General features: G+C 41.9%; 1 long non-coding RNA gene across 3 annotated transcripts in view; it reads right to left on the reverse strand.

Annotated features, from left to right (window-relative positions):
- The window catches only part of LOC120298695, a 304,072-nt gene that overhangs the window by 43,877 nt on the left and 234,973 nt on the right, over nt 1-25,222 (reverse strand). For all 3 annotated transcript variants that reach the window (XR_005554174.1, XR_005554173.1, XR_005554175.1), the window contains one exon: nt 3,603-3,690. This is a non-coding gene — a long non-coding RNA (uncharacterized LOC120298695). The remainder of the gene's footprint in view (nt 1-3,602; nt 3,691-25,222) is intronic.

Raw genomic sequence — 25,222 nt, forward strand, 5'->3', positions numbered from 1 at the left:
GAACGTTCCCAGCCTAAAATACACATGTTTGCACAATGCAGTTTATTTTAAGCATATTATTAAGGAGAGCTAAATAAACAAAGAGCTGAACTGAGTCTGACTTTTTGCAGGGAATCTGGGAAACTAGAAGAGGCTCAGAGCAATTTGGGCAGCCCAGAACAGGAGTGAAACACAAACCACACATTGCAAAGGCTTGCACAGGAAAATCAGAAAGAGACGCATGAAAGTCCAATTGCAAATTAAGCACCTCCTACATCCTCATCACTCATTGCCTGCCTGCTGCAGGACTGCAAATGCGGGTCTAAAATAGTACAGTTAACATCCTTGTAAAGCTCCAATCTTGCAGTGTTCCCAAGAAATCTTTGCAGGATTTGCTGTGGATTTAAAGTGCTTTGCTGCAATTCACAAATCTGACCTTCTTCCTCTCTTTGGAGAAATAGAAAAGACTGATTGGAAGTCAAATCACATACCAAAGAGCATACCTAAACTGCAGTCAAGTTCAAAACAGTAAACTTGTAAGGCAATTCAGTCTTTTTGGTTTCTTTTCAGTTTAAACAGCACCCTTTGTATTTATTTTTTCAGTTGTGATACATTCGTGACATCCAACTACCTGGGTGAGCTAGACCAGCCAGGTTTATAAGGCAATGTTATTAGTTAGAAGTGACCAGTCTGTACTTAATCAGGTATGCACATTTCCACCCACATTTCTCCAGCCTCTCTGGATAACTTCACACACAACTGCAGAACTGTCCATTTTGAATTTTATAACAAAACACATTCATTAATCCATTTGCCCTTGTTTAAACCAAGCTTGATAACCAGGTTATGCCTATCTTCCTCATTGTGTGGGATACATCATAGTTATTATTGGAAAAATACAGTCACTGATGTAACCACCGGACTGCTAATTACAAGCTGCTGACATTCTGCTGGTCTGTGCAGCTCCATATGAATTACAAGTGTCCCTCCTTCTTGCTTCCCTTCCCCACCCGCACATCTTCCTTTAAAATGCCCAAGGCTGAGTAGAAGCCTAGGAAGGCTGCAGAGAAAAATATATTTTTCTAATTATCTTTCTTCCTCTAAGAGCAGAAAGCAATTCAACTACTGACTAAACTACAATGGAGCAGAAAATGATTTCTGCAGTAACAAATCATACAAAGGACAGGCAAACTCATTCCAGAATGGCTTACATGGCTACAGAGAAATCTTGCTGGAGGTGACACCTTCAGAACAACTTAGGGCTGCTGGATTTAAAAACACAGCTGTGCATGCGTGCATATGCCAAAGAGGCAGCTACTGACATTTCTGCCAAGCTTCCCCTATTTAGCTGAGCTTCTAGATGAAGTTTCTAGCCTGAGTTTCTTTCATTTAATTTGGGCCATTATCACAGGTATGTCTTCCTGAATGACCTGGCAGGAGCTGTAACATATACATATACACATATGTATACACACACACACACACACACACACACACAGAGAGAGAGAGAGAGAGAGAGAGAGAGAGAGAGAGAGAGAGAGAGAGAGAGAGAGAGAGAGAGAGAGAGATATTAGTCCATTTCACCACTACTATGCTACACCAGAAATAAAACTTAGCAGTATACACTGTAGACTACAGCACTCTTGCCAAAACTGAGCACTGTGCTTTTTTTCAGTGGAATTCTCCCTCCCTTTAAAACAAATTACAGGCTGACTTTGAAATGCATTAAAAATGTAAATACATTACTGATTTCATCTCAGTTGAATACTAAGCCCAGTTGCCAGCTGGGCTACAAAAGTCATCTGGGATAATTTATTTTGATTAGACTGACCACACTTATATTTACAGTACGTTTTCCTTTTTACTAGACTAAGTACAGCTGTGTTTATAAAGAGTTTAAAGATTGGGAGGGGGGGCAAAGCCCAACATCCCTCCCTAGATCATACAGAAAATTCAAGACTTAGAGATGTAAGACACACACAGAGAGAGAGAGAGAGAGAGAGAGGGGGAGAGAGAGAGAGAGAGAGAGGGAGAGGGAGAGGGAGAGAGACTCTACAGAATCTTGTGTGCAGAAATGTCTCGCAACTCCTATTTCTTGAAAAACATGTATACCGAAGGCAACTGAACATAGACCCCTTAGCCAAGGTTCTCCCAGCAGCCAGAATATCTCTCAAGCATTCCCAAATCAGAAAGCTCAATTCACAATGTACAAATACAGACATACATTGAGACTGCACACTTCTCTTTTCCTCCACAAGGCGTTTGTGTCTTTGCAGCCACATACACCTTTCGTTTCCTCTGTAACAGCATTAGGGAGTGTTCAGTCTACAATTTCAAGTCCCTCTCTCCAGGCACATTTCCATAAATTATGCTATCACCATTGCTGGAATAAGCAGACACCAAAGAGGACAATCAGACGGCATGCAGCTCTCCTTCTTTCCTGCCACTTGCTGGCTTTCACTCCTTTTCTCCCATGGCTGTGCTCTGACAGGCACACATACAAGGAACTTCATTTATCCATCTTCAGCACAGCTCTCCTCTGAGGTGAAACTGCATCACCACGGCTTTCCCCATAATAATCCAAATAGCAGTGGTTGAATTCTTCCTCTGGACGCATACTGTTCCATCCATGCTGCATTGCTGCCAATGCCCTCCCTATATGTACCGGATTAGCTGGCATAGCATTTCTTTAAATGTTTGCTCCCGAAACCTTTAACTCGCATTTTCACCATTCAGGGAGGGGGAAAAGTAAACCTTGCATCCCCCATTTCTTCGCCTCCAGCAGCAATAACAGAATGCAGTGCCCAGATTTCATCATGTCTTTCCCTTTGCGTGCTGATGAGTGATGCTCTCCTGAAACAAGCCGGGCTGAAATGCAAGCAGGCAGGCAGGCAGGCAGCAGCAACCCCAGCAGCAGCAGCAACAGCCACCCAGGTAAATGGGGGAAGCAGGATATGCCAAAAGTGGTGCAGCGTCATCACTCTGAGAGAAGACGAAATCGCTCCTTCCCAACAGCATGGCTCAAATCCTGCAGGAAGAGCAGGAGTGCCCCCCCCATATCCCCTCCAAAACGGAGGATTAAAGCAAAACCATTGCAAAATCAAGCCACTAATAAATAAAACTTTTTTTATTTCTGTCATTTGGGATTGTGACCGCCTTATGTTGCTGAAATGCAACTGTCCAGAAATGCGGAATCGCCCAACCTCTGGTTTCAAACTGCCAGAGAGTCAGTGTCACATGAGAACTGCATGATGCACTTTAGTGCCCAATTCACGTTCAGGGAAAGCACAGCAGCATCCACACATAACAAGACCATAACTGCTCCTCTGCAGCAGCCCTAGAGAAACGGTCCCCTTAAAAGAGCTTGACAGGGACCTGCACACACTACCATGCCTGTGCCTATGGTTCTGCATGTGACTACTAAAGGGAAGGCTGCTGGGGATGCTGTTCCACAGACACAAGCTGGATGGCAGAATGTTACTTCTTGGCTGCAGTGTTCAAAGCTGATTCCACATCAGTGAATTCCTGAAAAGCCTGCTCCGAACTGGAGAGGGTGAGATGAAATCCTCCATGCCATTAGTTCTCCAGCAATCTCCATTTGGACTGCCTTCTGAATAATTTACCTTTGACAAATAAGATGCTCACTTAGCCTTTTTCTGTCCCTTGTTACCACTGCATGCTGAAGCCATTACAGAAAGACGACTTCTCTTGCTGAAATCACAAAGAGAGAGAGAGAGAGAGAGAGAGAGAGAGAGAGAGAGAGAGAGAGCACATTAATCATGTTATCCAAGTGCTGGGTTTAATAGAAGCTGTGCACATGGCTCAGATCTTTAACGCAAGGTGCTTCTCTATTATTGTCACAAAGGCAGCACTTTTTTTCCTATGTGTTTGTACACAGAAAGGTGGAAAATTCTTTCTCCCACTATCACACCTAGGTATGTGGAAATGTGTGAATGAAATTATGATTTCTTTCTTCAAATCAAAAGGGGAAGAAAAATACTCTTACCGCTCCTCTCCCTGAGAAGGTGTTATCTATTAACACAATATATTCCACAAACTGCCATCTGAAAGCCTGGGAATTTTCTGCAAATTCGTGTAGGCAATAAGTATTTAGCTATCAAAAAAAAAAAAACCCCAAAACAAAACCCATCATACTAGCATAACTATTACAAATAGTCTTTGACTTATGTCTGTAATTGAGCCTGGAATTACAATCATAAGACATTGTCATCATAATTTTAGATATTACATGGTTGGACTTGATTTTTCATCATTTTCTGTGGTAGTCAATGAGTGAATACCATGGCTGTTAAGGGAACGCCATAGTTGTTAAGCAAATCAATTTTCCCCAATGGGTGCCCCAGGCACCCCACACCTGCTTACCATTGCAGCCAGACCTCCCATGAATTGACATCTGCCTCGCCTCGCTGGCCCACTTCTGCGGCACCTCCCAACCTGCATTTCACCATCAGGGGCCTTCTGGAAAGGTCCTGCAGCTGAGAACTAAACTATGTATTCAATCCGTAGCTCAGTTCTTGGCTGAAGAGGCCCTACTGGAAGGCCTCTGACAGCGAAATGCAGGCTGGAGTTCCATTCTCAGCTGCAGAGGCATTTCCTTCAGACGCAGAAGAAGTGGGCCAGCTGGGTGAGGCTGTCAGTGCCGCTGTGAGGTGAGACAGTGGAAAAGACACCCCCCAAAATAAGACCTGGCGCTTCTTTTGGAGGCAAAATAAATAAATAAGACCGGGTCTTTTGGAGGGGAAGCATGGTAGGAGTGTCAGATTTGCTACCTAAATCACTATATGTGAACACCCAGGAATGCTTTAGAAAGCTCCGAAGAAAGTAAGACCAATAAAGTAGCTTCCATACATGAACATACATGCTGTAATGTTCCCAGTGTCTGCTCTTCCCAAGGAGTTATAGCTATTGCTATTTTTCCTCTACATGCTGAATTAAGCCAAACTATTCACTGGATTCTTTTCCACAGTCACACTACTTTGAAATGCTTATAACATCCTCATCTATAAAATTCCTTACATTTTTTACAGTATAAATAATTATACACTGCATGCATTTTCAGGGGCAAAAGTACAGCTTTTATCATACTGGCCTTGCTATAAACCAGCCAGACTTTTTTATGGTAGTCTGAATATTTAATTCCCATTCTTTTTCTGAACTAAGGTCTTGTTTATTACAATTCCGGCCATTCCCCCTTGTAACACTTGGATGCCTGCCATGCACTATTTGTTTACAGTCACAAGCATGGAAAAATGGGCTTCCCGACTGCACTCCCAAAGTCGAAGGTGAAGTGTCTGGCAGGTGTGAAAAAAATGCAGCTCCTTTAGTTGAAACTATGCAATGTGTTCCATATAAGGCCCCTGTCCTAAACTAACAAAGGAAAATTGGGTTGTTGCCCAAGGTAAAATATTAACACTTCATTGGGTCATTGCTTATGGTGCTAAACCAGTGCTTCTAAAGAAATGTATTTGGCTATCTTAGTTTTTGCTTTCCATTTTTCTGCAAGAGCAAGTAGAATTCAGCAAGGGAATAAAGTCTGTAAACCTCACATTTAAATTCCAGTGAAGCCTTTTCTTCAATGTTTTCTTTTTAGACTTTAAAATGACAATTTAATGTACTTAAGGGAATGGCTGGTGGTTAATATACTTTGAAAATTAATCAATCAGAGCTTGAAATCATGAGAAATGGTAGAGACAGAACAACTAACCCATTGCAGCAATCTATGGGCCCTCATCCATCTGTATTATCTATTGCTATTGGTGTGGCAGTGTAATCTCCATTTCAGCTAACTTCTTTTTCACCTTTTTAGATTACTAATCTTTAGTACTTTAGATCAGAGGTCCCCAACCCCTGGGCTGTGGCCTGGTATTGGGCTGTGGCTCATTTAGAACCGGGCTGCATAAGTAGCAGGCATGCACGTACAGCTCCACTCGCACAAGTGACACACGCATGCACCATTTATGCTGAACCATCCCCTTTCTCTCCCCCCCACCCTGCTGTCGGGCCGAAAAGCAGAAAAGGTTGGAGACTGCTGCTTTAGATTGTAGTCCTTAAGAAATATATATTTTTGAATGGGTAAAAATTTATAAAAATGAGAATAGTTATAGCTGAGACATGGGTGCATGTGCATGTATATGTATCTCTGTATACTGTTCACTATAGTCATCTCTACTTTTGCATAAATGCCAAATCCAGTTGCAAAGCTCTCAGTGATGATGACGGGAGCATTGCACCATGCTCTACATGGGGCTGCTCTTGAAGACAATATGGATATGCTCCAGAATACAGTGGTGCAGACAGTGATGGCATGTGACCTCACTGTTTAATGAGTTACTTTGGTGCCTGACTTCTGGGTACAATTAAAGATGCTGATTTTCATCTACAAAGGCTTTCATGGCAAAAGACTTAGCTGTCTGAAGGATGATTTATCTCCAGTTGCCTTTGCCCCATGCGGAAAATTTGAGCTGAGTGCGTCCATTCTGAATCCTATCTAAAGAATGTCAATTCTTGTCTCCTGGAATAACCTTTGCTCCTTCTCTTCCCAAGATTTGTGTAACTTCCAATCTTATGTCAATCAGACCTGATTGTTTTTTCAGATTTTTGAGACACTGTGATTGTGGAGTCACTCTTTTGTTATGTTGTGTTTTTGCTTCTGGTTTGCTACATTTTTAATTTTAATTTCCCAGAGTTGTTTGGGAGTCTGGAGACCTATAAACTAAACCTAAACCTAAAATCTAAACCTAAAATAACACTAATACTAAACTAATATTGTTTGCGGGAGATTGGTTGGTCCAAAGGCATCTTGTCAACTTTCATGAATGAATGAATGAACGAACGAACAAACAAACAAATAAATAAATAAATGGTGTATTCAAAATATCCTGGTTTTTCATTTCCCTTTCATTGCTAGATTCTCCCTTGTGGGAATGGAGAGAATGGAAATACTCTAGATGAATATGGGAGTCAGAAAGAAAGGAAGTTCCCACATTAGACAAACCACATTTCTGTTATAGTTTGTTTTGAGAACCACTCTTTTCATTGAAAGATTTTTTCCCATTGTTTTTCTTTGCAAAATTATCATCATATTTTAATAAATCTGCTTTTTTTCAAGCTCAATATAATGGCAGCTATTGATGTGCCTTAAAAAAGCCAAACTTTTATTTACAGTATAAGCAAGTGTTATAACTCATGTTTTTAGGATAAAGGATCCTTTCATGTTGCATATAGAAGAATAAGGCTGCATCATACCAAGTGCTTATACATCCCAGTAAGTCAGGAAGTCCACAAGTAAGATATAACAATAAAGTCCTCCTGCTCATGTGTACTAGGAACTGATCCTGTGTATTCCATGTGAGATGAGAGGTACAGGAGTCCTCAATTTACAAGCATTTATTTAGTGACCATTCTAAGTTAGAGCAACAGTGAAAAAAGTGACTTATGACTGTTTTTCACACATACCACCATTGCAGCATCCCCATGATCACATGATCAGCATTCAGATGCTTGGAAACTGGCATGTATTTAAGATGGTTGCAGTGTCCCAGGATCATGTGATCATTTTTTGAGACTTTTTGACAAGCAAAGTCAATGGGGAAGCCAGATTCACTTAACAACTGTGTTACTAACAACTGCTTAACAACGCTGGCAAGAAAGGTTGTAAAATGGGGCAAAACTCACTTAACAACTGTCTTGCTTAACAACAGATATTTTAGGCTCAGTTGTGATCTTAAGTTGAAGACTATCCATATAACGTATAGCTATCATTACTTTAGTCATCCTTTATATTCTATATTTTTAATTTATACTTTTAATATGCTTTATTTTATATATCTGGTATATCAAAATAAAAACTTATAACAAAATAAAGATTTATAAAGAACATTGTAAGCTAGTGGTTTTCAAACTTTTCTTCACCACAGACCCCCTTTAAATACCTTTTGTGGCCACGGACCACGAAGACTTAACTCAAAATTTAAATCATAACATTTCTCCAAGCCTTCACAGACTTTCTGTGATGACATTGTGGCTCTCCAGGGGTCTGCAGACCACAGGTTGAGAACCACTGTTGTAAGCCATCCACACACACGTGCATACACAACACACACATACAAGAGGACAATGTAACAAACAGTAGCTAAGTAAGCCAGATTTTAGCACATTCTTAAATGTGACCAACAAAGAGATCAGTTTAGCCTTGCTTCCCAAATATTCCTAGATGACGTAGAATGCTAGTCAGAAGCAGAGATCAAGTGTAGGAGCCAGAAACTAAAACGGCAGGGTAATTAGTATTTAGAGGCAGCCTACAGGGCTGGAGTGAAAAAAAAGATAGGAGTCAGCATCAGCAAGTAAGGAATACCAAGCAGACCACATTGCTTGAGCAAAGTTCAGCTGCAACCTCCAGAAAGATTTAATCATGATGGGTAAAAAAAATCCTCTTACTAGCGAGAGAGAAATTGTTTCAAAGAGGAGAGAATGTCAACAAAATTCTCAAAAGGAGAAGGAATGTGGTCCTCTTGCATAATTTTGTTAAAACAGGGTGAAAGAGTCTGGGTGGATTCATTCTCATTCATCATATACTACAGTATGGTAATCCCTCCAGTGGTCTGTAGCCTCCTTGGCTTCCCATATTTCAATTAAATCAACACTGAACTGAAATGGAGATAAAATGAAATCTTATGGTACTTAGCAAAACCTCTAATTGATTTCCTGGAATTACTTAAAATAATAGCCTTATCTAATTAGTAGCATTCTGAAAGAATACTTTAGAAAACCTTGGGAATTTACCCTGTTTCTTTAGACAAAAAAATAATAATAATAATGCTGGGTTTTAACATTGAAAAAAACCCTCTCATGCATTACACATGAGCTTGTCCAAAACAATAAAGCAAAATAATCAAATTTCAAAGAATGAACACCTTCAGTTGAACAATGCATTTATTCTGCTGCTAAACACAAATAAGAATGGTTGGATGGGAGGAACTGAAAAAGGAAGCAAGATATGCATATTTATAGGTGTGTCTCCCCATCTGGGGCACAGAGCTTGAGAAAAAGCACAGAAGCAATTCTCATTAAAGATATGGATAAAAAAGAAAGTGACAGAGGTCATGTGCAAAATCTGAGCACCATACAAGGTCAGGCAGGAAAGGTCAAGAAAGTTCATGTTACATAAGCAAAATCTTACAGTGGGCTTAAAACTCCTTCCCAACCTTTTGACAGCACAACTCAAATGACACCAGTTCTGGTTAGTGCAAGCCAGAATTTTCTCTCATATTCAAACCATGAAACTGTGGTTTCCGATTCTTATTTAAAGAGCCATTTTAAATCATGCCTCTTTGGTTTTAGTTTCGTGTGCAAGAAAGAAAGCAGCAAATTACTTGACTGCCAGAAGAAACTAGGAGGTGGGGGAAAAAATCAGATCAACTTCCTACCATGAAATCTTTATAGATTCAAGTGTACTTTTGGGGATTTGCTTATCAGCACCTGAGGAATGAACAGCTTCACTATATGATTGCCAGGACAGAGAAGTACAAACAGTACAGAACCTGCTTGAGAGTCAGCAGGAGCTACATTACTCAGATTTGAAAGACCACTTTGGTTGCCTGTTGGTTTTCAAGGTATTTACCTTTAAAACTTTAATTACATCAGGACCACGTGTTAAAGAAACCTTCTTCACATACCTGTCTGCCTCAGGTTTAGGCAGGGATGTGTCTATGCAAGGATGAGCAATCTGAGGATCGAGGGCTGTGAGCAATTCTAACACTCTTTTGTAGCCCCTGGAATCCTGGTGGCTGCAATTACAAAAATCAACGGGCAAAGCTTCCTGCCTATTGGAAATAAAAAGCACGCTAAAACAAAATGCAAGCTCCAGAATGTGCTTTACAGAGTAGTTAACCAATCTCTGGGGGGGGGGGGGGAAATGATCCTGTCCACATTTGCTCTGCCACTTCATAACATTTGTACCATAGCAGTAAGTATTACTTGCAAAAAATAATCTATCCCTGTTTTAGAATCCTCTTTAAGTACAGGCAGTCCTCATTTAGTGAACACAATTAAGACTCACAACACTATTCCTAAGCAAAGCAGTTGCTAAATGGAAACTCATGTGACCACAGCTGTGCTTTCCTTTTCCTCACTTCCCCACCCTTAGGAATGCTCACCCTGGCCTTGGGATAATTAACCAAAAGGAAAATAATGTTTGCATTTACATTCATTGAGGAGGAATGGATTATAAGACAGTAAGCAGGTACACAATGGGAAATACACCAGGCTGTTTGTGTAGCATGCTAGCAGCTGCCAGAGCCAATGCATTGCTTTTGATATGTATTCTCCATTGTGGGCCTACTTATTCTCTTGTAATCCCCTCCTCTCCAATCTCTCCTCTTGCAAGATGAGGGAGTGAGAAGGAGAGAAAAACCACAGGTCAGACACAGGGCAACACATACCATCTGTAATGGCAATCACATGATTCAGGGATAATACTGCACTGTCATAATTTTGGTCACTGATGAGGCAGTCAGTATGCAAGGATTACCTGTGATCGTGTTGCATGCAAAGGCAAAACAACTTTTCTCAACCTGGGAATTTGGGAAATTTCGGTGCAACTCCTCCATATAGAAAGGTGCCTGAAGGAACAGGCTCTTTGGCATTGGCATTTTCGCTTCTTCACAATGTTTCAATCTTTTTGCTCCAAGTCAAGATTTTTCTATGTACCTTTCTATTTTAAGACCCTGCTCTTAGCAAGTGATAACACTTAAACAAATCACCAGGAAGCCTTAGGACTATGGACTAGATTGGGAAATCAAAGATGGCAAACCACTTCAGCATTTTTGACAAAAAAAATAGCATGAATGTGTTGTTAAATCAGGGACAAATATATTCCAATCTGCTTTGCTAACTGTGTCATTTTCCCCTGTCTTTAAGTTTGTAGGTGTTATTTACAATATTGCTTTATTGTATCTGTGTATGTCTGCATGTGTATTTTGTGTCTGTGTGTGTACGGCATAGCTCTGCTTCCACTGCTTTAATGGGTGGTATAGATCAAACTTGAAGAAAAAAGTAAATAGGCTATTTGTGAGTAAATAAAATATGCCAGGCTTGCACAAAAATATTTATCTGACCACATCATTTATAGTGTAAGACAAACTGCTTTTTACAAAACAAGCAACTGTTTTTAGAAACTTTTACAAATTACTGGCTGTTTGAGGCAACTTAATTATAACTGGGAAAAACATTTCCTGGATTTAGATTTATTCTAATCCAAGTTGTTTTGTACATTAGATTTCACAACATAGTATGTTGTATCTTCTATGGATATAAACTCACAGGAGCAGGAGAGTGTCAGAAGAAAGTTTTACGGAAACCACAACTCACAATGCTAGTTGGATGGCCATATAAACCTTCTAAATAAATAACCCTGGGAAGCTTCTCAAGAAAATTAGAGAAATCAGTGGTGCTAGATCTCTTGGCTAGGGGTTTTTTCCAGCATTTGGATGCAGGATAATTCTGAATACTAGTTCCCAATAAGCATTAAACAAAACACTGCATTTATATATCCAGTTTATAGGCTTCTCATAAATATTGGACTGGCTACCATGCAAGATAATATTGAAATGTCTTTTTATAAGGTGACCAACCGTCCTCCTTTAGGGAGGACAGTCCTCCTTTTATGAGTTTTGTCCTCCCTCGAAAAGTGTCCTCCTACATGTCCTCCTTTTCAATATTTGAAAACTAATATTCAGGGCTTTTTTTTTCTCATAGAACACTCAGAACGGCATTCCGGCACCTTTTTTTTGATTTTTTTTTCAACTTTTGCATGAGCTGTGCTACTCCCCCTATTGGCTTTCGGAAGCCAATACGAATTGCTGCTGAGCGGGCCAAAACACCCGGCCGGCAAACTTTGCACATGTAAGTTGTCTGCAGCGAAGGCAAATTGGCAGGAACATTGCACCTCTCCCTGCTACCCAACTACACCATCTCCTAGTTAGTCCCGAAGATACCTGGAGGAGACTGGAGCGGTGATGCCACAGTAACTTTCTCTTGTTCTTCGGCCCTGCTAGGGCAATAATGGCTGTGGGCACAAGAGGAAGGGGCAGCGGGGCTGCTGTTGACGGGAGTGTGAGGGGCAGTGGTGGCTGGCTGCCCCCCATACTGTGGGAGCCACGGGGCCTGCTCTACACAGGGCTGTGCAGGGTGGGCAGTGGTGCTGGTGGGGCAGCTGCAGGTGGGGTGTGTTGACAGCGGGCTGCCCCCCGGGGCTGGAGCCAGCGCAGCTGGTGCTTTGGGAGCTGTGGGGCCTGCTCTACACAGCAGGGCAGCAGTGCTGGCGGGGCGGGCTGCGGCATGGCATGTAAGCATAATTACAATATAAAATGTTATTGTTACAAATGTTTTTATTATGCATTTATCATATTATAGTGTATTCTGTATTATTGTTGCAATGAATAAAAAGTTTTTTTTATTTACGATATTTTTTTCTTCAATTTATTTGTGTCCTCCTTTTTGTTGTAAAAAAGTTGGTCACCTTACTTTTTAGTCTTATGCAGTAGGGCTGCTGCATTCTCAAAAGTACAAAATGTGTTTCAACAGGAATAAGCATTGCAGACATCAAGTATGTCCATCTACCATTAAATGGTCACGCAAGGAGAACCTTCCCACACGCGTGTTAATATATAAATCAATGGTTAATTCCTAATATACAAACCAGCTCTCCAGAAATTTCTGTTGAAAAGATTCAGGACTTTGTATTAAGAAAAACTGGCCGCCATTTCTTCACAAAGAATACCTACAGAAGTCTAAGCTGATGAAAGAAGATATTTTTTAAAAAAAAATGTAGGCAGTTTAAGAAGAAATAACACCCTTGTTTGCTTCATATGATCTTTTTTAGTCTGTATTCATATTGGATGGAAGGATTAAGAAAGCAAAAAATAATTCCATGATCCATATTGAGGACTTGGCAGAATTGCCAAAAGGGCAAGGGTGCAGAATTGCATGGAGAAACATACTGCAGTTTCATACGAAAACAAGCATAAAGTTTTCAAAATGAATAATCTGAAATCATTTTGTGTCCTATGTTTACTGACATGATTCCAAGGGCAGGGTTTTGAAAATGAAGCTAAGAAATTCAACTGCAAGTCATAGCTCAAGCATGGCCTTCCTGAGTAGCTGGGTGTGAATAATTACCTCTTAAACTTGGCATCCATTTATATAACAGGAATAATAAGTGACTCCTCTTCTCAGGAAGGAACACTTGGCATGATCAGAAAGTGTTTCATAAATAGTAATAGCAATCTAATCCTATGTAAATATCACAATCCCTTATCCAAATTTTGCATTACAAGAATCTTTTGGAAGGTGCCAAGACAGTCAGTATTTTTGGTAGCTATTCATAGGAAATAAACTCACTTTTATAATGGAATCCACACTGACATTCTATGAAGTTGGGGGAAACTTCAAAAATATTGATGTCAGTGGTAACATTCTCAATGGGAATATACTTTAATCTCTTTATCCTGTCCATCATCAAACCACTTGCAGGTCTGGTACCTCTAAGAACCTAATAATAAGCCTCCTGCGATGAGAGAAATAGTATTCTTTTTACCTTGCCTTAGGGCACTAAATTTCTTGCAATAGCTTAGGACCTCTGGTTATGAAGGATTGTTAAAGATATCAAACAAATGGAGCAGACTCAATGCAATGCTCAAAACTGGTGTGAAGTAGGGCGATTTGAAGTAGTTTGTCACTCACTCTAAAAAGAGGCAAAGGTATCTGTTATGTCCTGAGCCTGTGCAAGCAGGCTCGGGGCATTGCGGACGGTCCCGGGCAGGTGCAAGCTGCCCGGGACCAGACAGGCTGTCGCCAGTACATGTGCGCATGCGCGAGTGCTGGCGCGCCAAAAGTAGCAGATTGACCCGGGAAAGGCCTATAAAAGGAGGCCGAGAGTTTTGGGCGTTGCCGCCATATTCCAATGTAAGCTGAACGGAAGAATAAAGGGTTCCTGAGAACTACAACTGCTTCTCGTGTCTTACCATTTCACGACGGACTCAACACTGGCAACGAAGGTGGGATCGCCTTACATCGGAAAAGAGAAGGTGTAAGCTTACCCGAGTGAGTCCGGAGCAGCAGGAACGGCGTTGACTCGGCAGCTACCCGCCAACCCAGCGTGCATTCAAGGGTAGGCTGGCTGATAGACCCTTCCTGATACGAAATGGCGAAGATTGGAAGGCTTTCGGAATTCGACGTCTCACATCCAGAGAGGTGGGAGTCCTACGCAGCCAAGGTGGAAAACTACCTCAAAGTGAATCAGGTGAGGGAAGAGAGCTTGAAGGCTGCCACCCTGCTGTGCGTTTGCAGTCAAGACGCATTCAAAATCGCTGAGAACCTCACAGCACCTGTTCCTTTAGAGTCTGTCAGCTACGCAGATCTAAAGAAGTTACTGAAGGAGCACTTCCAACCTAAGATGTCCGTCATCGCGTGGCACCACACCTTCGAGCAGAGGAGTACATCGCCGCACTGAGGAAAGCCGCCAAACATTGCGAGTTCAAGGACCTCGAAGAACGACTGAGGGACCGGTTTGTGTGCGGGCTAAGGCATCGAGAGTTGCAACAGAGACTTTTCGCCAAGGAGGACTTGTCTTTCCAAGATGCCTTGAGAGAGGTCACCGCATAAGAAGCAGCGGGCGGCGCTGTCAAGAACATGAGGCCGATCAGAAACAGTCCAGATGCTGCGTCCGTGCACCAGGAAGAAGTCCAAAGAAACTCCGAGGAGGATCCGGATGAGGAAGTGGACCATCTCCACCCCACAAAGGAAGGAAAACCAAGAGGAAGCTCTTCAGCTCTCCCCAAGTGCATCGGTTGTGGAGGTCGCCACAAGAGAGCTGACTGCAAGTTCCGCTCCGCTATCTGCCAGGCGTGCGGAAAACAAGGACACATTGCAGCTGTGTGCCTGGGCCGTCAGAAGGTACAACCTCAGGAAGAATTGTGCCTGAAAGGTACCAGGGTCCCCAGCCAGAATAGGGTGGGGTTTTGCACTTCGCGAAGAAGCATCTACAGGACAGGCACACACAAGCCCATTAAGAAAAAGCTGTCACTTAAAGTGAAGCTACAAGGGGTTCCATTAACTATGGAACTGGACACGGGGTCTGCACTTTCGCTCATTTCTATGCACACTTTTAGGAAGATCTGTTCCGGTAGTGGAACTCAGGCCAAGCTGAGCCCTTCTGATATTGTGTTAACAGACTTTCAAAACTCCAGAGTGTGTGTTAAGGGGGAGGCCACCCTTAACGTACAGTATAAGGATTTTGAAGGTCCACTAGACATATTAGTAGTAGGGGGTGAACGAACGAGTCTCATAGGACTCGATTGGTTTGAGACCTTGGGAATACACGTCACAGGGCTCAACAGCCTACAAACACTTGACCTACAGGAAGTCTGCAAAGAATTTGCAGATGTTTTCAGCCCCCAGCTGGGCACGTTCAAAGGACCTCCTGTGTCCTTAAAGCTAGACCCCACTGTCACTCCCATTAGAATTAAAGCAAGAAGGGTCCCTTTTGCTTTAAAGAGTAAAATTGACACTGAGTTAGACAAGCTGATCCAACAGGGAATCCTAGAACCTGTTGATTCCAGCCCTTGGGAGACCCCCATTGTCACGCCTCTAAAGGCAAATGGGGACATTCACATCTGTGCTGATTACAAATGCACTCTAAATAAGGCATTGCAGCAACATGCCTATCCTGTTCCTGTGGTCAGTCATATCCTGGCCTCCCTCAAGGGGGGGGCGCGTTTTTGCAAAGCTTGACCTAGCTCAAGCATATCAACAGCTGCCTGTTGATGATGACGCTGCTATAGCTCAGACTATTGTGACCCACAGAGGGGCTTTCAAGGTAAAGAGACTTCAATTTGGAGTAAATGTCGCTCCTGGGATTTTCCAAAGCATAATGGAAAACACACTACGGGGTATACCAGGGGTTTGCCCCTATTTTGATGATGTCTTAATTGCAGGAGACTCCCCACACATTCTAGCTGAAAGGCTAAGGGCTGTCCTATTAAGGTTCAGGAAAATGGGACTCAAACTCAAGAAGGACAAATGTAAAATTGGGGTGCCTTCTACTGAGTTTCTGGGGTTCAAAATTGATGCTGCTGGGATTCATCCTGCTGAATCCAATCTAAAAGCCATTATGCAAGCCCCTAGGCCAAAGTCTAAGGCCGAACTACAGGCTTTTCTGGGCCTTCTGAATTTCTACAATTCCTTTCTTCCACACAAGGCTAGTGTAGCTGAGCCTCTTCACAGGCTATTAGATAAACAGGCAGTGTGGCAGTGGTCACAAACACATGAGGCTAGTTTCAATGAGGTCAAGGCCTTGCTCACTTCTAACAGTGTACTTGCTCACTTCAATGAGTCCCTTCCTGTGTGCATCGCTTGTGATGCTTCCCCTTATGGGGTGGGTGCTGTACTGAGCCACCTCAGGGCTGATGGAACTCAGGTTCCTGTTGCATATTACTCCAGGACATTGTCTTCAGATGAGCGCAATTATGCTCAAATAGACAGGGAGGCCTTAGCTGTGGTTGCTGGAATTAAAAAATTCCATGATTTTTTATATGGTAGGCATTTCACGGTCTTCACTGACCATTAGCCTTTGTTGGGACTGTTTACCACACGTAAACAAACACCCCAAATCATCTCCCCCAGGATGCTCAGGTGGTCTATCTTTTTGTCTGCATATGATTTTTCCCTACTTCACAAGCCTGGGAAGGAAATGGGTCATGCTGATGGCCTCAGTAGATTACCCCTGCCGGTAATAGAGGCTGACCCCGTGCCAGCCATCAATATTCTCTCAATTCAAGCCTTGCCCGAGTCCCCCCTGAATGCCAGGGATGTAGCCGCTGAATCAGACACAGATCACACACTTTCACGTGTCCTTTCTTGGGTTTTGTCTGGATGGCCTGAGCACTGTCCTAGTCCTGAGTTTCAGAGTTTCTGGTCTAAAAGAAATGAGTTATCCACCTCTCAGGGTTGTCTGCTTTGGGGAAGCAGAGTTGTCATTCCCACCTCAATGAGGACTAGGGTTTTAGATTCCCTCCACGAGGGTCATCCTGGCATTGTACGAATGAAGGCTCTTGCACGCAGCCACTTGTGGTGGCCAGGTGTAGACAAAGACATAGAAGCTAAGGTGCATGCTTGCCACCTTTGTCAACGCTCACGCCCTGAAATGCCCCAAGCTCCTGTGTATAGATGGGAGGAAACACAGTCTCCATGGTCTAGGGTGCACATTGATTACGCTGGGCCCTTTCAGGGTCAATTCTTCTTGGTCCTCGTTGACAGCCATTCAAAATGGCTTGAGGTTGTACCTGTCTCTTCCACCACCACTGCAAAGACTATTCAGGTACTGAGGGGGATTTTTGCTGCACACGGGCTCCCAGACGTCATTGTGTCTGACAACGGCCCTCAATTCACTTCCTCCGAATTCCAAGCTTTCTTGCAGGCTAACATGATTCGTCATGCCACTTCTCCACCTTTCCACCCGTCCACCAACGGTATGGCTGAACGCATGGTTCGCATCACCAAGGATGCCTTGAAGAGGCTCACCTATGGGGATTGGCATCACAGGTTGGCTGACTTCCTCCTTTCCTATTGCACCACACCGTCCATTTCTACAGGGAGAAGCCCAGTTGAACTTCGTTGGGGGTGCAAACTGACTACCAAGCTTGACCGGTTGCATCCGGATAGACTGCCTCCTTCTGTCTCACACCCCAGGGCACCTAGGCAACTATTTGTGGGTGCCCCGGTTTGGACTCGTAATTACGGGCCTGGTCATACATGGGTCCCCGCATCTATATCCAGGATCACAGGTCCTCTATCCTACAAGGTATCCCTGGACGACGGTCGTGTCCTGCGTCGGCACTTTGACCAACTTCGCCCTAGACGGGACCTTCCCGCTGAGACTCCTGGGTCTTTTCCAGGGGGGAGGGGGAGCCCTTTGGGCAAAGGGAAGGGCATGGAATGCTGCCTTTTACCAATGAGGGAGCCACAAACGGCCCATCCCAAAATTCCGCGAGTGCTCCAAACAGGAATTCTAGGAGCTTAGCCAGTTATCAGGCATTCACGCCTACTCCAGCCAGGGAGTCACCCCGGGGGCATGATCACTTCTCACCCGCATCACTCAGTACTCCAGTCAGAGAGAATATCCGGGAGCATCCCAACAATCCATTCCCTGCAAGAGAGCTGGCACACACTCCTCCTAGTTGGCTGACTTCAGCCCTATCCCTAGAAGGGGGCAAACACATAGGGAGGTGGTCGAGGAACCAAATCCCGACTACAACACCTCTGACTACACTCAGGGGACAACTGAGTTTTGGGACAGTACTGAAACCCACACAAGCCCGGACACAGAACGGGATTCAGGGGAGAGACAGCCTCCTGACAGGTCTTGGACGGACCTAGGAGGTTCTACAGAAACGCCCGACAGTGACAGAAGGGCCAGAGAGCCTACAGCTAGGCGGGACAACCAGGTCACATACTGGAAGAAGCCCTGGCCTGACGAGCCCAGTGGGCAAGCAAGCAGGCCAGGCATTGGATCACAGCCCTTGGGAGTCACCAAGGCATAACGAGGAGGACAGGCACGCATCATCCCTCAGTCAAGGGGTACTTGGCAAGCACCCAGAGCTTAGGAGGTCACAGAGAGCGAGGAAATCTCCTAAGTACTTAGAAGATTACATAACACTATTGGCAAAACAGAGCCAGTAACAATAGAGGCACAGAGACCGATGGTATTGGGAGCATGGCACTATACTACAGAAATGAGTTATGTGTTATTATGATATAAGGAATAGTGTTAGCCCGGGGGGAAGGAGTGTTATGTCCTGAGCCTGTGCAAGCAGGCTCGGGGCATTGCGGACGGTCCCGGGCAGGTGCAAGCTGCCCGGGACCAGACAGGCTATCGCCAGTACATGTGCGCATGCGCGGGTGCTGGCGCACCAAAAGTAGCAGATTGACCCGGGAAAGGCCTATAAAAGGAGGCCGAGAGTTTTGGGCGTTGCCGCCATATTCCAATGTAAGCTGAACTGAAGAATAAAGGGTTCCTGAGAACTACAACTGCTTCTCGTGTCTTACCATTTCGCGACGGACTCAACAGTATCCACTATGCCCTGTCTCTAATTCAAAGTCCTCTGCAGAACTTTGCCTCCAATATGTAGCTCATCATTACTGGTGAGAATTAGCATTGAAAACATTGTGCATGTGTTCAAGCAGCACAGTTTGATAAAGGAGAATTGGATTCAGGGAGTAACAATTTCTCCTCCTTGTAATCTGTCAACAGAGAGTTTTGAATGAGTGGCATAATTATAGGACTCGGGATATTACTAGAATCCGTTCTTGCGCCCCATTTTTTTTTTTAAGTTTGTGATGGTATTTTGTCTTCCAAACAATTTTTTTTTGTCTTTCAATTCTTTCCCATTTCTATCGTCACTTGAACTTCCTTCAGTTGCTTTGCTTATCAAATTTTGTTTGACAGGCCACCCTTCCTTCCACTACATATCCAGTATACTTCACAATTTTATTATAAAGCAGTAATGTTTCAGTCCTAGTTTTTACATAGCCCTCCTTCCTTACTAGTATATACTTGTGTAATTCATTAAGGTAAAGCTGTTTATGATGGTCCTGTCATTTGTCCTTGTAAATTGCTTTGATGATGAGGAGGCAGTATTATTCGAAACAGGGTATGTTTAGCTTGAGAAAAAATGATTAAGGGTAAATATGATAGCAGTCTTCAAATACCCGATAAAATGCAGCATATAAAAGATGAAAACCTATTCTCTCTCATTCCAAAGTGAAGGACAGAAAATCATGAAATTATGATAGCGAAATTAGATGTTAGAAAAAATGTACTGACAGTAAGAAGAGTTTGACATTGGACCCACATGGCCTTCTCTTTACTGGATATATCTGAGCAGAGACTTGGCAGTCTGGGATACTTTCAGTTACATTCCTATCTTAAGAAAAAAGTTTGACCCAATGACTTATAGGCCTCTTCCAAATCTAAGGCTCATATGATTTTAGTGGCAGCAATTTATTTACTTAATTAAAGAATTTATAGGCCCGCCCACTCATTTTCAATGAGTCTAGGTGAGTTACAAAAAACAAAAACCCAATGTAAAAAGAATACAAACAATAAACCTCTATCCCCTTGGTGACAACAAGCAATCAAACAAGCACTGTCCATTGGGGAAATAATCTGGGCGTGTGTGTGTGTGTGTTTGCAGAAGAACTAAGTTATCCCTTTCCTTATCTATGACACATGTCATACCAGTTTTATTTCTATACTTCAAACTCCAATATTTTTAGTTTCTAAAATAATTGTACATGTCATTTCTGAGATTTGATGGTTGCTTATGTGCTTCCCAGATCTCAGATAACAATTTAATATTTGGATTCCATGTAAACTGTTAGCTAAATTCATCATCCCTTATGTCTGACCCAAATTTTTATAGTTCTGTAGTCCTTATAATTTATAATTTAGGGTACTATTATTATATTGTTCCATTACTTCTATTTTATTGTACATTGCTTAGATTCCTGTAGGGTTGAAGTAGCATAATAATCTTACACCTACATACATAATGCTGCCTTTTCCCAAATTTTTTCAATTCAGAATAGCCTTGATCTTTATTGTACTTAAAACAATGGAGTTCCAGGCAAGTTAGTTTATTTGCTGCTGCACTCTGTACCCTGTTCTCTGGTCTTTACAGGAAAAAAAAAAGATTGTCACACTATCTAACCTAAAATGTTAGGAAGCATATTCCAATATAGGGGTAATCTCTGATCTCTCCTCCTCTGTATCACTGAACCATCTTGTGTGAATTTGTGCAAGTATGCTTCTATGTTTATGAACAACATTCAGCTAAGGATGACTTATGCAATCTGCACATCAGTAGCATAATCATTGTTTTTTTCTTTATTCCAGTACAGATTCTCTATGTTCTGTTATAAATGTGAGTGCAAAAGAGTTAACAATATGACTATATAATTATGCACATTTCACCAACACCAAATGTGGTTAAGTGGCACATCCGCAACATTTTATCAAACAACCCATATATTTTCACAAGAGTGTGACCTACTGAATAGTAGCAATTTCTATTTGCAGTGTTACTGTGAAAGAAAGACATCAAATGAAAATCATCTGTTATCTGCAAATGCCTGTTTATTCTAATGCACCAGAAACAGTATCAAGATAACCTCTGGTGTGATCTCAGCTATCTTCAGTTGCCCTCTTAAATCCATTACTTGCTCACAACGGAAGTTACTGACTTCTTGGAGCAAAGATAATGAAGAGTATTGAGATTCTGCCAGTGGATATAGAATCATTAAAACAAGATAGTCCGCAATTTATGACTTGCTCCATGGACAGCACCGGCATTATTTTAACGATAAAATTGCAATCTGCTGAGGAAGCGGCTAAACTGAAGGGGCCACATAAAGACAGATAATTATTATCAATCACGGTGACACTACTGTGGACATCTTTATTGCTTTAAACACACTAATCAAAGACTTCTGCATTCAGATGGAAGGATTGATCAATACAAGATACATCTCCTCAGAGAGGAATTTTAAATTATCCATTGAAAAAGGTATCACAAAAGACCCAATGAGTCATGTGCTAAGCAGACAGCTATGTAAATTAAATAAATAAGTATTTAAAGGGAGATGAAATATGAACCAATGCATAGTCTATAATGTAGACAAACATGTAGTTCTACAGTTATTCTTAATTTATTTAAAAAGAAAAATGTGCACTAAACTATTCAAGAATGGAGTGTTTACAAGGAGCCTGGGATTCCAATTCCTGAGTCATGAAGCTTACTGAATGTCATCTTTCCCCTGTAATTTCTAATTAGGATAATTAAAAAGCATCTATGTAGGTAAACTTGAGGATAGGATAGAAACTGAAGTATTGTAACAAATACCAGTGTGAGATGGGTATAAGAAGAAAAACATTTACAGAGTTGGCACCTTATCCATGGAATACCTTGGTATTTAGAATATCAACAGCACTCTTCTTTCAAATCATTCAATCTTTCTATTATTTTTCCACACATTTTATGCACCATTTCTAGTATGTTTAGACTGCTTGCTCTTGCATCTGCTTCCAACTTTATTTTTTAGTTTCTTATGTGTTACATTTTAATTAATATCTTACATTCTTGTGTTTCTAATTTATCTGGAAAACAGCTTTAATTATCAGGTGCAAACTTTGAAAACTTTTATGACACTGAGAACCCTGCTGGGCTTCCAAATGTTAGAAGACATCTATTTGCATTCAACTAAACTCATATTGAAATCCATTTCTGACTCTGAAGATTTAGATTCTAGAGCAGGGGGTCTCGAACCCCTGGTCCATGGGCCGATGCCAGGCCACAGCCTGTTTGGAATCAGGCCGCAGAAGTGGTGAGCAAGTGTGTGCACACAGAGCATGGAGCTGCATTTATGAAAGCGGTGTGTGCGTGTACACAAAATCATCCCCTCTTCCCACCCCACCACGCCTCCGCCGCCTCTGCTGGTCTACAGAGCTGGAAAGGTTGGAGACCGCTGCTCTAGTCTAGAGGACAGAGTATAAGAGCTGGAATTTCCTACGAAGGTATAATGCCTAAACCAAGATAGAGGAAGAACAGAATAATTCAGTTCTGGATTGTTTCTTTCATTACCATTGTGTCTTGCTACCATATCCAACTTCACCCATATCCAATTTCATACTGCACACACAAGCTAAAGTATGTTGTTGCTGCTCATATAAATATTTTAGCACTATTGAGGAATTCTTCAGCTATTGCAGCCATTATTTAAGCCAGTGTTGTGCTTGTGAGGAACTTTTCTGACAGCTGTTATTATAGACATATAAAACAATTGTTTTAACAAGTGTTAAGAATCACATACTTGCATCTAAAAACTTTTATGTAGAAGCAGATTTTTGAATTACCATTAATCTGAATGGCAACTGTCATAACAAGCAGAGACAGAGGAGAGATTAGTATGCTAATGAAATCATCAAAGAGGTAGGAGATCAATCTCTTAGTGACTTGATAATTAGACTAGCAGAAGACAAATTCCAATTGTATCTTGTTAAGATAGCTGTAAGATGTCATGCTAACCCACTATATCAAATAAGGGAAGGAGTAAGTTTACAATCCACAAAAGGAAGACTGGGCTCACAGAAGTCAAAAGGAGGACATAGGCAATGTTCCTTGGTGTCCGACAAACCCAGAACAATAAGTGAAGCAAGTCACAGTATGAGAAGGAGAAAAAGTTGCTCTGATTACAAACTTTTATAAGGCTTACAAAACAAATATTTGCATTTCAACTGATGATCCTTAGGCCAGGGGTTCCCAACCTGTGGGCCATGGCCCACTAGTGGGCTGTGAGGGGTTTGCAACTGACCTGCAAAAACGACCAGTAAGAGTACGTGTGGGCACGCATATCCTCACTTGCGCAAACAGCAGATGAGCTTGTGCGCATGTGCTCCATTTGTGTAAGCGGCAAGCTTGTGTGCACGCCACTCATGCAAATGGAGCTACGTGCGCACATACAGACTCGTTGGCCGTTCAGGTAGAACCATCCCCTCTCCCGCCCCCCCCCCCACTGGTCTACAAACCCAGAAACATTGAAGAACTCTGCCTTAGGCAGAATGTGCGTGCACACATGCACAGGAGGGAGAGAAAGAGGGAGGGAGATTTCTAATATATAAATTTCTAATAAACTTAGTAATCTTCAGAATTAGGAGTTCACAACCTTTTTGCAAGGCACATGCACATTCATGTCATTCTTATGCCATTTAAAAGAGTATACATTACTTTTTTACTGAAGCAGTGAAAACATCACAAGGTAGTACACAAGATGAAAGCACTCATAATAACAATAACAATGTAAAATACAAACTGTTTTTGGGAACTTGACCATCATGGGTGCAAATTAAAATACATTTGAACTTCATATGGTTAAGAGGTATATTTTAAGACTTCTATAAATGATATCACAGTTGGCACTTCCCAAATGCCAAACATGCCTAACCTAATAAGCATTGTGTTGAAAACATGAAGTTTTCATTATGTTTTCCATTCAAGTCCTAGAAGGTCATAGAGGTTGCAGATTACCAATGGATTTACAGGCGTTGGAACTGATCCTATGATATGAATTCAATTGTTCTGAGATGGGCTGGAGATAAAGTTAGACTATACTTGAATTCTCACTTGGTGACAGTGATCTGGAGTGTGTATCTCTGCCCATCGTAAACCTGTGAATTAACAGAGCCCCATCTGGAAGAAATATTCAGAAAGTTTATCTGATTTAAAATGCAACATGGGACTGATTATCTAGTTTTTTGGAGGCTGTAACTCCATTGGCAGATCAATTGCATATGTAATTCCAATTGATAGCTTTTAAATGACTGATTCAGCCTGTATAATCCATCTCAATCATTGATCTGTTAAGCTAATCCCTTCCAGATATTTCTGACCTCAACTTCTATCAGTTTCTATTTACATGGACAATAGGGAAAGGACTGTGGGAGTTGAAGTAAAATAATAGGATCCCAGTTTAAGAAAAATCTACTTCTGCACATCCCACCTCTGCTAGAGGTACAATTGATTTAAAAGTGGAGCTAGGGGCTTTTTCTGGTATGACATGAAGAATGGAGAAAAGTTTCTGACTCTACATTAATTGTTCTTACTCTTCCACTTGCATAATTTGTTTCAGCAAGCCTCAGACTTAATTTCTATTTCACTTAGATTGTATTTTATTTATTATCTTGACTATATTGCACACCGTTTAGAACCCCTCTCTGAGGGAGATGGGCAGTTTAGAAATAGGAAATATAAACAAACAAACTCAAGGCAGTGAACATACATAATACTTCCTCCTCCTCCTATTTCCCCCGCAACAATAACCTTGTTAGGTGGGTTGGGCTGAGAGAGAATGGCTGGCCCAAAGTCACCCAGTTGGCTCTCATATCTTAGGTGGGACTAAAACTCATAGTTTCTTGGTTTCTAGGCCAGCACCCAAAGCTTTCGACCAATCTGGCTTTTTTGCATTTGTATTTATCAAATTGGCAGTAGTATTTCAAAGCATGGGGTGTTGAAAAACTCACAATTGTGAAGGTTAATACTGAGCTATGAACCACAAAAATGGTTTTAAACTTCAAGCCTATAAATCATTGCATAACAAATGACAACATCTTGGG

This window comes from Crotalus tigris, unplaced genomic scaffold, assembly GCF_016545835.1.
Source record: "Crotalus tigris isolate CLP2741 ecotype Arizona unplaced genomic scaffold, ASM1654583v1 scf7180000024119.3904262, whole genome shotgun sequence".
NCBI lineage: Eukaryota > Metazoa > Chordata > Lepidosauria > Squamata > Viperidae > Crotalus > Crotalus tigris.